This window comes from Macaca thibetana, chromosome 13 (assembly GCF_024542745.1).
Source record: "Macaca thibetana thibetana isolate TM-01 chromosome 13, ASM2454274v1, whole genome shotgun sequence".
Lineage (NCBI taxonomy): Eukaryota > Metazoa > Chordata > Mammalia > Primates > Cercopithecidae > Macaca > Macaca thibetana.
The window spans coordinates 24,939,229-24,952,396 of record NC_065590.1 but is presented as its reverse complement, the minus strand read 5'-3'; the positions used below and the strand labels follow the sequence as shown (position 1 = coordinate 24,952,396).

At 35.4% G+C, this 13,168-nt stretch overlaps 1 pseudogene; it reads right to left on the bottom strand.

Annotated features, from left to right (window-relative positions):
- LOC126934394 (nocturnin-like) overlaps nt 1–10,689 on the bottom strand; it is a 30,808-nt pseudogene extending 20,119 nt beyond the window's left edge.
- Nucleotides 10,690–13,168: the final 2,479 nt, after the last annotated feature.

The following is a 13,168-nucleotide window of genomic DNA, read 5'->3' as shown; positions in this document are numbered from 1 at the left end:
ATTTATGTGCCAAAAGACATGATAATTAGCAATTCCTTCCAATTCAGCATAGAAGGTGACTCTTGCCTAAATCAGTATGCCAGACATAAGTTAGTTTGGATGTCAAATACATAGGGTATTTTGTCATTTTTCTTCCTTCCTACCTTCTTTCCTCCCTCCTTCTCTTCTTCCCTCTTTGTTTTTAATCATAGAGAATGATAAAAAACAATTTGAGTTTTTCTCTTCCGGGAGTAAAGAGAATATGTATCTAGTTTCAGAGTATGAAGGTGGAAGTGAAGGCAATGTATGTTTCTCCTCACACACAGCCCACAATTGTCAGAACAGAAAGGAAAACCAAGCACTTAATAGCAGGAGTTGCTTTTATGACCAGAAATTTCCTAATGTGTCTATCCTAGCATTTCCTGTATATCTGTCCATCTCATCAGAAAGATGGTGACCATAAATAGTTGTGAAAATCATTGAGCTGTCTTTTTCGAACCAGACAATCTGATTCTAAGATACTCTGTTGGTCCAAAGCAGAACATAGATCATGAATAATCCTACTTGATATTATTTCTTAGGGAATTTGATTATCTGATGAACGTAAAAAAAAGGTACTATAACCACTAAAAAGTCAGGCTGCTCAGTCAACCTAATGCAAAAGCCTGAGATTGGTGCCATCATGGAGGGTCATCAACTAGTATCACAGAAAACCATATGCTTATGGAAATCACTCTGTAAATGTTTTATGAAAACCGTGAAGTGTTGGCATATGAGTTATAAATTACCATATGTAATATTAAGTAATGAAGTGATTCAATCATTAGTTTATTGATTAGGTTGTCATAGCTTCAAAATGTTCAGAGTCTATGTGGTACCAATGACACTAAGACTAACACTGGAATATATTTGGCATCCATTTTCTCTGATCACCACTCTTCTCCCTCAGTCCTACTTGTCAAAATTCTTTATCCCTGCATTGTAAATCTACTAAAGTATGTTACTGTATAAGAAAAAAAGTATAAACCTTAGAAACTCTTCAGAATTCTTAAATAGGTATGAAGTCAAATGACATTTTGTAACATATACAATAAGGAGTTTGTCAAAAGTCGATAAACTAAGTTCTATGATATAGTACAGTTATGTATCCCCACCCAAATCTCATATTGAACCGTAATCCTCAGTATTGGAGGTGGGGCCTGGTGGCAGGTGATTGGATTATGGGGTGAATTTCTCTTAGTGGTTTAGCACCATCTGCTTGGTGCTGTCTTTATGATAGTGAGTGCCTTCTCATGAGATCTGGCTGCTTAAAAGTATGTTGCAACTTGTTCTCTCTCTCTTGCTCCTACCGTACTTTAGTAGATTTACAATGCAGGGATAAAGAAGTTTGACAAGTAGGACTGAGGGAGAAGAGTCGTGATCAGAGAAAATGGATGCCAAATATATTCCAGTGTTAGTCTTAGTGTCATTGGTACCACATAGACTCTGAACATTTTGAAGCTATGACAACCTAATCAATGAGATGCCTGCTCCCTCTTCACCCTCCACCATGATTGTGGGTTTCCTGAGGCTGCCCCAGAAGCTAAGCAAATGCCCCAAGCCATACATCCTATATAACCTGCAGAATTATGAGCCAAGTAAACCTCTTTTCTTTATAAATTACTCAATCTCGAGTATCTCTTTTTAGCAATGTGAGCACTAACTAATACACTCCATCACCTATTAGATGTGTAACCTGTGGAAACTGACTTGACATTCCTTAGTCACAAATTTTTTGTATCAAATAGGAAAAACAATCTTCATCTCATAGGTTTTTTTTGTGGACATTAATAATGTAGAAGGTTTGAGATGATATCAGCAACATGGCAGAATAGAAGGCTCCTGACTCTCTCTACCAGTAGGCAGTCTGAATAAATATTTATTCACAGATTAATTCAGTCTAAAAGAAAGTCAGAAATGATTTAAGAGGCTTCTTCTTATCAACTAAGAAAACACTTGTATCGAACCAGCAAAAAATGCTGAGGTACACTCAGGCATGGACCAGGGACCCCAGTATGTGAAATAAAATCAGGAGGGAATCCCAAACAGCCAGCTTCTCTCTGTGGAGATGAGGGTTTGGACAACACATATAGCACTCTAACTATAGTGTGGCTCTTAATTCACCAAATTCAAGAGCAGAGGAAATATAGGCATATCTGAGTCTCTCCAGACTACAGAGAAAAAAGTGACAGTTTTTTATGGGCATGCAAACAATTTTAAGAGCCTTGTCCCCTAAAAGCAATGCAGAAACAGGGCTTGAAAACAACTTCCTGTTTCTTTCCAGCAGGGGTTTATAATACAATCTTCCAGTGGCTATTTGATGGCCTGGCTTCTAACTTGCTTCAGGGAGCTATGCAGGGACACAACAGTAACCCTCTAGCTGCCTGAGCTGGAGCTCAGCACTTGCTAAGCCTTTTCTCTGGCTCACCACTGTGATAAATCCATGTCTAGCCATTCTACCTGGAAACACTTTATGCATGCACCAAGGCCACAACAACTTTAGATTCCACTGTTTGCTTAATGATCTAGCTCTGGGAGTCTACAGGACTTTGTCTTCCTGAGTCTTCTTAGACCACAGAAAACTAAAGGTTGGACGTACAATAAAACAACTTCCAGTAGCTGTCTCCGCAAGGTCAGATGGTACAATATGAATATGAATGCGGATCTTCCCCGTGTTTTTTCCCCAGCTTAGTACAAAGTGAGAGACAAACACCTGTGTTTAGCGTCACCATGAAGATAGAAGGAACTAGGAAAACTTTATCAATCTTTGGGTGCTGATGGGACATCGCACATCGTAATCTTCTGAGGACTACCAAAAACAGAAAAAGCAATTCATACAAACACAGATATTAGAAGAGGCACCTTAAAATGTCTGGCCAGATAGATTGCTGATATCATTCTCCTACACAACTACAATCTGAAAAGACTAGGAGAGACGTATTTCTTATATAATGTGCAGAAACCAACATGGAAAAATCAAGAAAAAGAAAAACATGGAAATATATTCAAAATAAAATAAAAAATAAATATCTAAAAAAACAGTCTTAGTAGAATGAAGCTACCCAACAGGGAACTCAAAATAAAGCTCATAAAGATAAAAGAAAAACTTCAGCCAAATTAAGTTTAAAGGAGTTTGAGCAATGAATGATTCACAAATAGGGCAACCCCCAGAATCACAGCAGCTTCAGAGAGACTCCAGGGCAGCCATGTGGTAGAAGATTTATAGACAAAAAAACCAGGAAATAATGTACAGAAATCAGCAGTGAAGTACAGAAACAGCTGGATTGATTATAGGTTGGCATTGCCTTACTGAACACAGTTTGAACACTTAGCAGTCTTTGAGTGGTTGAAGTATTGCTGCTGGGATTAGCCAAGACTCAGTTATTGTTATAGGCCCATACTCTAGGTTTTCAATTATGTCTGTTAAGCTAGGTTACAGTTTATCCACAGGGACTCAAATATAGAAGTACAAAGTCCTTCTCAGGCCATATTTAGTTTACTTTAACAAAGATGACTTCCGAAGACAGCAGAGCAATGCAAGGAATAAATCCCATTAATTTCAACAATAAGATAAAAAGTACAAAAAATACCAGTCAGGTATCATAGAACTGAAAAAAACTATAACAACTAGAAAATTCAGTAGAGGGTTTCAACAGCAGAGAAATCAAGAAGAAAAGTCAGTGAATTAGAAGACAGATACACGAAAATCTTCTAATCTGAATCAGCAGAAGAAAAAAAGGAATGGTGAGTGGAGATAGCTTTAGAGATATATGAGACATCATCAAGTGAAACAATATACACATATTTGTTTTCAGGAGGAGAAGAAGAGAAAGACAGAAACACATTCAAATAAATAATGGAAATGACCCAAACCAGGACATGTCAAAATTGAATTGTCAAAATTTAAAGATGAAGGGAGAGTTTTGAAAGCAGCAAGAGAAAACTGAATAACTATGTACAAAGGAAACTTCATTGTATTATCAGAAGATTTTTCATCTGTAATCTTACAGGCCAGAAGAGAGTGGAAAGATACATTCACAACCCAGAAAAAAAAAAAAAATTGGTAAAAAGATTCTCAGACAAATGAAGGTGAGAGAGTATATCACCAGTAGACCTACATTATAGGAAATGCTAAAGGGAATTATTTAAGTTGAAGAAAGAGGACACGAGTTTATAATATAAAAACATGAAAGTAAAAAAAAAAAAAACAACTGATAAAAATACATTGTCAAATCCAAAACACTCTAATACCGCAATGGTGGTTAAGTAAAACCAACATTAAATATCTAGAATTAAGGTTAAAATGCAAAACTAATAAAAGCAGCTAAAATTACAACAATTTGTGAAAACATATAAAAAATTGTTAATTGTAACACCAAAAATATAAAACATGAGAGGAGGGGGAGTATGGAATCTGTGTGTACAATAACAAATTAAGTTGTTATTAGCATAAAGTAGCTTGTTCAGTATATGGTAATTATCTAACCCTTTAGGCAACTACAAAGCAAAAGCATATGATACACAAAAGATAAGAGAAAATCCAAAACGTTTTATTACGGAAAGCTATCAGACCACACAGTAAAAGAGAGAAGAAGAAAGAAACAAAGGATATGCATAATAACCCAGGAAACAGCTAACAAAATGACAGGAATAAGTCCTTACCTGTTAGTCATACAAATTGATTATATTACCCAATCAAAAGGCATTAAAAGAAAAAAAAGAGTGGGCACTAAAACAAAACAAAACAAAAAAGATGTAACTGGCTGGGTGCTGTGGCTCATGCCTGTAATCCCATCACTTTGGGTGGCCAAGGCAGGAGGATCACCTGAGGTCAGGAGTTTGAGACCAGCCTGGCCAACATGGAGAAACCCTGTCTCTACTAAAAAATACAAAATTATCCAGACTTGGTGGTGCATGCCTGTAATCCCAGCTACTTGGGAGGCTGAGGCAGGAGAATCGCTTGAACCCAGGAAGCGGAGGTTACAGTGAGCTGAGATTGTGCCATTGCACTCCAGCCTGGGCAAAAAGAGTGAAACTCCATCTCATCAAAATAAATAAATAAATAAATAAATAACTATAGGTTGCTGCCCACAAGAGATTCACTTTACCTTAATGGACACTTACAGACTGAAGGTGAAGGGATAGAACAAAATATTCATGCAAATAGATACCAAAGGAGGGCAGGAGGGGGATACCTCCTCCTGCCATACTTATAACAGGCAAAGTAAATGTTAGGTCAAAATCTATAAAAAACAAAGGAAAATAAGGTAATTACATAGTGATAGAGAAGTCAATTTATCAAGAGAATATAAAAATTGTAAATAGATATATACCCAACACTGGAGCACTTAAATATATGAAACGAATATTAAAGGATCTTAAGTGAGACTTAGACTGCGACACAATGATAGTAGGGGATTTAAGTAACCCACCTTCAACTCTAGACAGATCATTCAGACAGAAACTCAATATAGAAACATTGGACTGGTAAGGCACGGGGGCTCATGCCTGTAATCCCAGCACTTTGGGAGGCCAAGGTGGGCGGATTACGAGGTCAGGAGATCCAGACCACGGTGAAACCCCATCTCTACTAAAAAAATTAAAAAATAAAAAAAAAAATAGTAAAAATTAGCCGGGCACAGTGGCGGGCGCCTGTATTCCCAGCTACTTGGGAGGCTGAGGCAGGAGAATGGCATGAACCCAGGAGGTAGAGTTTGCAGTGCGCTGAGATTGCGCCACCGCACTCCAGCCTTGGTGACAGAGCGAGACTCCGTCTCAAAAAACAACAACAACAACGACAACAGAAAAAAAGACATTGGACTTAACGCATACTTTAGTTGAAATGAACCTAGCAAACATAGGCAGAATATTTCATCCAACAGTTACAGAATATATTTTTTTCCTAGTTCAGAAGGAATATTCCCCAGGATAGATTATATGTTAGGGAAACAAAAGTTTTTACACATTTTTAAAAATTGAAGTTATATCAAGTATTTTTTTTTTTTTTCTGACCACAATGGTATAAAACAAGAATTCAATCACAGAAGGAATCATGGAAAATAAACAAATTCAACAATATGCTCCTGAACAATTATTGAGTCAAAGAAAAAATTTAGAGAAATGCTGAACATACTTTGAGACAAATGAAAATGGAAACACAACTTACCAAAGTATATGGGAGGCAGCAAAGCAGTTCTAGGAGGAAAATTCATAGCACTAAAAGCCTTTAATAAGAAAAAAATGAAATATCTAAAATAAGCAACCTAATATTATACCTCAAGAAACTGGAGAAAAGGAAAAAAAGCCAACTACAATAATCCCTCGATATACAGATAGGATAGGTTCCAGGGCCCTCTATGTATACCAAAATCTGCATAATCCAATCCCGCAGTCAGACCTGCAGAACCCTTGGTTACACAATGTTGTCCTCTGTATACACAGGTTTTACATTCCGCAAATACTGTATTTTTCATCTGCATTTGGCTGAAATATTCTGTAAATTAGTGGTCCATGCAATTCAACCCCATGCTGTTTGAGGGTCAACTGTAAATCAAAAGTTAGCAGAAAAAATAAAGTTCAGAGTAGAAGTAACTAAAAGAAGGACAACGAAAAAAACTGAAAAAGATCAACAAACTGAAAGATGGTTTTTTGAAAAGCTGAACAAAGTTGACGAACCCTTAGCAGACTAACCCTTAGCAGAAATACAAAGAATCATAAGAAATTACTAGGAACAATTGGGTCAACAAATTGAAAAACCTAGAAAAAATGGATAAATTCCTAGAAATATGTAACCTACCAAGATTAAATCATGAATACTTTGGAAATCTGAACAGGATAGTAACAAGCAAGAATATTGAATCAGAAATTAAGTGTCTCCCATCAAAGAAAACCCCAGGACAAGATGATTTTATGATTGATTTTTTATCCAATAACATTTAGTGATTTTTATCCTAAAATCACTCAGAAACAAAGTGAAATGCCACATATTCTCAATTTTAATTTTTTAAATTTTTTATTGAGACAGGGTTTCACTCTCACCCAGGCTTGAGTGCAGTAGCATGATCTTGATTCACTGCAGCCTCCACCTCCTGGGCTCGAGCAATCTTTCCACTTCAGCCTCCTGAGTAGCTGGGAGCAGAGGAGTGTGCTACCACACCTGATTATTATTATTATTATTATTATTATTATTGTATTTTTGATGGAGACAGAGTTTTGCCATGTTGTCTTGGCTGGTCTTGAACTCCTGAGCTCAACTTATCCACCTGCCTTGGCCTCCCAAAGTGGCAAGATTATAGGCATGAACAATTGCACCCAGCCTGCATATTCTCACTTTTAAGTAGGTGCTAAGCAATAGGTACACATGGACATATGGAATGAAATAATGAACACTGGAGAGTACAAAAGGTGGCAGGGTAAGAGGAAAGTAGCATTGAAAAATTACCTACTGGGTACAACGTTCAATATTCAGGTGATGGGTGCACCAAAATCTCAGAGTTCACCACTACACAATATATGCATGTAAGAAACTTGCATTTATAACCACTAAATATATTGAAATTTTAAAATAAACAAATAGGATATATCAAATCTACAGAATCAAAAACAAAACATATTATCATTTCAATTAATGCCAAAAAAGCATTTGATAAAGTTCAAAAACACTCCATAATAAAAACTGTCAATATATTGGTTACACAAAAAAATATATTCAAAACCTTGAAGGGCACTTATAACAAACCCATGGCTAATATCATACTAAATAGGGAAACTGTGAAAGCTTCCTCTAAGAGTTGGAACAAAACAAAGATTTCCATTTTTAACACTTTTATTCAACATAGTACTGCAAGCACTGTTCAGAGCTATTAGGCAAGCAAAAAATAAAGAGCACCCAAATTGGAAAGGACAAAGTAGACTTTGCAGATAGCATAATCTCATATGTATAAAAACCTAAAGACACCACCAGAAACCTCAAAAGTAATAAGCAAATTTAGTATAATAGCAGGCTACAAAATTAGGTGTTTCCACATACCAACAACAAAATAGCTAAAGGGAAATAAAAAAGCAATTCCATTTACAATAGCTACAAAAAAAACCTAGGAATGAATTTAACAAAGGAAAGAACTCTACAATAAAAATTGTAAAACATTTGTTTAAAAAAAAAGAAAAAAAAAGGACACACACAAAAAAAGACATCCCATGTTCATGGATTGGAAAAAATTAATATTGTAAAAATGACCCTACTATAATACCCAAAATAAAGAACAGATTTAATGCAATTCTATAAAATGACTAATGTCATTCTTCACAGAAATGAAAAAAATCCTAAAATCTGTATGGAACCACAAAAGACCCTGAATAGTCAAACCAATCTTAGCCAAAAAGAACAAAGCTGAAGACATCATACTACTAAATTACAAAACTATAATTAAAATAGCAATGGTACTGGCATAAAGACACATTGACTAACCAGAGTTCCCAGAAACATACTTACACATCTATGCTCAACTGATTTTTGACAAGCCAAGAAAACACAATCTCTTTAATAAATGATACTGGGAAAACTGGATGTCCACACCCAGAGAGTGAAAATGGACTCTTACCCTTTATATATGAATCAAGTAAAATGAATTAAATGTATAAATGTAAGATCTGAAACTGTAAAACTACTAGAAGAAAACATACCATACAGAACTCCATGACATTGGTTTGGGTAGTGACTTTTTATACATAACCCCAAAACCACAGACAACCAAAGCAAAAATAGACAAATGCGAGTGCATCAAACCAGAGAACTTTCTCACAGTAGAGGATATAACTGAGTGAAGAGATACTTAAAACCTACAGATAGGTAGAAAATAATTTTAGAAATCATACCTTGAATAATAGACTAATATTCAAAAGATAAAAGAAACTCAAATTACTCAATAAAAAGTAAATCACTATTTAAATTGAGTAAAGATATCAAATAGACCCTCAGAAGATGACATAAAATAACCAACAGATAAATGAAAAAAAAAAAAAAAACAGTAAACATCTCTAGTCAGAGAAATGCAAATAAAACCACAATGAGATATTACTTCCCAACTGTTAGGTTGGCTATTGTCAAACACATGAAAAACAGCAAGTATTGGCAAGGATGTAAAGAAAAGGAAAACCCTATATACTGTTCATGGAAATTAATATAGTCATTTTGGAAAAGAATATGAAGGTTTCTCAAACTAAAAATTGATTTACTATATGATACATGATTTAATTTCTGCGTATGCAAAGAATTAAAATCTGTATGTCAAAAATATGTTTGTACTCCCATACTCTTTGAAGCATTATTCCTAGCAGCAAATATATGGAAACCACTGAAGTGTGCATCAATGGAGGAATGGATTAAAAATTGTGGTATTTAGACACAATGAAATACCATTCAGTCCTAAAAGTACAGGAGGAAATTCTGTCATTTTCAACAACATGGATGAAACTAGCATATATAACACTGAATAAAATAAGCTAGGCACAGAAAGACAAATACCACTTGATCTCACTTACATGTGCAAAATAAAAAAAAAAAAAAAACAAAAAAAAAACCAATGAACTCATAGAAGAAAAGAGTAGAATAGTTGTTACTCAAGGCTGGAGAAATAGGAGGTCATGGTTAGAGGAAACACTAAGGCTACATAAGCTTGGTTAGAGTGGAAGAATTAGGTTCTGGTGATCTATTGCACAGCATGGTATATATAGTTAAAAATAATGTACAGTAGTGCCCATTTACGTGTAGTTTCACTTTCCTTGGTTTCTGTTATTCATGGTCAACCATGGTTAAAAAATATTAAACAAAAATTCAGACACAATCCATAAGTTTTGAATTACAGGATGTACTGAGCAGCATAATGAAATCTCATTCCACTCTCTTGCCGAGGACATGAATCATCATTTTATCCAGCACATCCATGCTAAATATGCTGCTCACCCATTAGTCACTTAGTAGCTGTCTGGATTATCAGACCACTCGTTGTGATATTATAGTTCAAGTAACACTTAGAGCTCCAAAGTTCAAGAGTAGTGATCATGGTATTTCAGATATGCCAAAGAAAAACCACAAAGTTTGTCCTTTAAGGAAAAAGGTTAAAGTTTACTATATGTATTTATAGAAAAAAAGGCATATGGTATATGTACAGTTTGGTATTATTGGTGGTTTCAGGCATCCACTGGGGGTCTTCTGAGTTATGCCCTGTGAATGAGGGGGGCCTACTATATAGTGTATTTTAAAACAACTAAAGGAATGAATTTTAAATGTTCTCATCACAAAACAGTATTTGAGACAAGGTATATGTTAACCCACAATCTGTACATTTATAGAACCATCTCATTGTACTTCATGAATATGTGCAACTTTTGTCAATTCAAAATAAAACTTGAAAAATTAAGAAAAATAATGTAAAAGGCTTTAAGATATTTCAATAAACGTATTATCATATAATGAGTTTACTTTGTAGTTCAAATTATGAAGTATACCTGTTCCTCAAGAACAAACCAAACTCATACCTGGAAGAAAAAAGAAAGATTGAAGTAGAACTAAATAATATTGCAACCAATAAGCAATACAAGGTGTCAATTAAATAAAAAGTTGACTCTAAAAAGAAAGAAAATTTACCTTTGATTGATGGCTTTTGGTGTCATGTCTTAAGAATTCATTACCAAGGCCTAGGTCACATACACTATTTTTTTTCTTCAACTTTTAAGTCCGGGGTACATGTGTAGGATGTGCAGGTTTGTTACCTAGGTAAACGTGTGTCATGGTGGTTTGCTGCACAGATCAAACCCATCACCTAGGTATTAACTCCAGGATCCATTAGCTATTCTTCCTGATGCTCTCCCTCCCAGCCCCCACACTCTGACATGCCCCACTGTGTGTTGATCCCCACAATGTGTCCATGTGTTCTCATCATTCAGCTCTCACTTGTAAGTAGAAATATGTGGTGTTTTGTTTTCTGTTCCTGTGTTAGTTTGCTGAGGATAATGGCTTCCAACTCCATCCATGTCTCTGCATAGGACATGATCTCATTCTTTTTATGGCTGCACAGTACTCCATGGTGTATAGGTCCCACATTTTCTTTATCTAGTCTATAACTGAAGGGCATTCAGGTTGATTTGATATCTTTGCTATTGTGAATAGCACTGCAATGAATATACGTGTGGATCTGTTTTTACAATAGAATGTTTATATTTCTTTGGGTATATACCCACAAATGGGATGGCTGGGTCAAATGGTATTTGTGCCTCTAGATCTTTGAGGAATTTTCACAATGTCTTCCACAATGCTTGAACTAATTTACACTCCCACCAACAGTGTAAAAACATTTATCTGCAAAGTTGCCAGCATCCGTTGTTTCCAGACTTTTTAATAATTGTCATTATGACTGGCCTGAGATAGCATATCTGAATGTGATTTTGATTTGCATTTTTCTAATGATCAGTGATGTTGAGCTTTTTTTCATATGTTTGTTAGCCACATGAAAGTCTTCTTTTGAGAAGTGTCCATTCATGTCCTTTGTTGTCTTTTTAATGTGGTTTGCTTTTTTCTGGTAAACTTAAGTTTCTTGTAGACTCAGATATTAGACCTTTGTCAGATGAAAAGATTGCACAATGTTTCTCCCATTGTGTAGGTTGTCTGATTATAGTTTCTTTTGCTGTACAGAAGCTCTTTGGCTTAATTAGATCCCTTTTGTCAATTTTGGCTTTTGTTGCAATTGTTTTTGGCATTTTCATCATAAAATCTTTGCCCGTGCCTATGTCTTGAATGGTATTGCCTAGATTTTCTTCTAGGGTTTTTACAGTTTTAGGTTCTGCATTTAAGTTCTTAATCCACCTTGAGTTAATTTTTGTATGAGATGTAAGGAAGGAATCCAGTTTCAATCATTTGCATGTGGCTAGCCAGTTCTCCCAGCACCTTTTATTGAATAGGGAATCCTTTCCCCATTGTTTGTCAGGTTTGTTGAAGATCAGATGGATGTAGGTGTTCAGTCTTATTTTTGAGTTCTCTATTCTGTTGCTTTAGTCTATGTTTTTGTACCAGTATCAGGCTGTTTTGGTTACTATAGCCTTGTAGTATAGTTTGAAGTCAGGTAGCATGATGTCTCTAGCTTTATTCTTTTTGTTTAGGATTGTCTTGGCTATACAGGCTCTCTTATGGTTCCACATGAATTTTAAAATAGTTTATTCTGATTCTGTGAAGAGTGTCAAAGGTAGTTTAATGGCAATACTATTGAATGTATAAATTGCTTTGGGCAGTATGGCCATTTTCAAGATATCATTTCTTCCTATCCATGAACATGAAATGTTTTTCCATTTGTTTGTGCTCTGATTTCCTTGAGCAGTGGTTTGTAGTTCTTTTTGAAGAGTTCCTTCACATCCCTTGTTAGCTGTATTCCTAGCATTTTATTCTTTTTGTAGCAAATGTGAATTGGAGTTCATTCATGATTTGGATCTCTGCTTACTTGTTTTTGGTGTATATAAATGCTAGAAAATTTTGTACATTGATTTTGTATCCTGAGACTTGGCTGAAGTTGCTTATCAGCTTAAGAAGCCTTTGAGCTGAGACAATGAGGTTTTCTAGATATAGAGTCATGTCATCTGCAAACAAACATAATTTGACTTATTCTCTTCCTATGTTAATACCTTTTATTTCTTTCTCTTGCCTGATTGTCCTGGCCATAACTTCCAATACTGTGTTGAACAGGAGTGGTGAGAGAGGGCATCTTTATCTTGTGCTGGTTTTCAAGGGGAATACTTTTGGCTTTTGCCCATTTAGTATGATGTTGGTTGTGGGTTTATCATATATGGCTCTTATTATTTTGAAGTACATTCCTCCAATATCTAGTTTATTGAGAGCTTTAACATGAAGAGATGTTGAATTTCATTGAAGGCCTTTTCTGCATCTATTGAGATAATCATGTGGTTTTTGTCTTTAGTTCTCTGTTTATGTGATGAATTACATTGATTGATCTGTATATGTTAAACCTTCTTGCATTTTGGGGATACAGCCAACTTCATTGTGGTGGATAAGCTTTTTAATGTGCTGTTGGATTCAGGTTGCCAGTATTTTATTGAAGATTTTTGCATTGATGTTCATCAGGGATAATGGCCTGAAGTTTTCATC